The sequence below is a fragment of the Anoplopoma fimbria genome, chromosome 17, assembly GCF_027596085.1.
Source record: "Anoplopoma fimbria isolate UVic2021 breed Golden Eagle Sablefish chromosome 17, Afim_UVic_2022, whole genome shotgun sequence".
Classification (NCBI taxonomy): Eukaryota; Metazoa; Chordata; class Actinopteri; order Perciformes; family Anoplopomatidae; genus Anoplopoma; species Anoplopoma fimbria.
Window position 1 is genome coordinate 22496707 of NC_072465.1, and position 959 is coordinate 22497665.

General features: G+C 21.9%; 1 pseudogene; it reads left to right on the forward strand.

Moving 5' to 3' along the window:
• The window catches only part of LOC129106366 (potassium voltage-gated channel subfamily A member 3-like), a 1498-nt pseudogene extending 1319 nt beyond the window's left edge, over positions 1-179 (forward strand).
• Positions 180-959: the final 780 nt, after the last annotated feature.

The following is a 959-nucleotide window of genomic DNA, read 5'->3' on the forward strand; positions in this document are numbered from 1 at the left end:
CAGCTGCGAGCACCTCCCCCCAGGAGGAGCTGCTGGGGAGGTCGTGCAGCTCCTCGTCCCTCAGCAAGTCTGAGTACATGGTGATGGAGGAGGAGGAGGAGGGCATCAAACAGCCGGACTTCTCCACCGAGAACAACCAGAACTGCGTGAACATCAAAAAGATCTTCACAGACGTGTAAATGAGGCTCAGAACGGAGCATGAAGACATAGTAGCTATAATATTATATATTTTATATATATATATGAATATATATATTTATATGAATATATATATATGAATATATATATATATGAATATATATTATATATGAATATATATATATGTATAATATATATATATATGATATATATAATATATATATATATATGAATATATATATATATGAATGTGTATATATATATATATATATATATATGAATGTGTATATATATGTATATATATATATGAATGTGTATATATATATGTATATATATATATGAATGTGTATATATATATGTATATATGAATATATATATATATATATGAATGTGTATATATATATATATATATATATGTATATATATATATATATATATGAATATATATATATATATATAATGTGTATATATATATATATATATATATATATATATATGAATGTATATATATATATATATATATATATATATATATATATATATATATATATATATATGATATATATATATATATATATATATATATATATATATATATATATATATATATATATATGAATGAATGTATATATATATATATATGAATGAATATATATATATATATAAATGAATATATAACCAATCGTTATGCGTCGGTCCATATCGGTGGATGAACGTTTAAGTCCTATGTAGGCAAAAACAAACGAGATTATATTTGTTTACAGTGTAGATTCACATGTTTGGAGTATTTCTCAGAGATTAAGAAGTATTAATTTGAACCA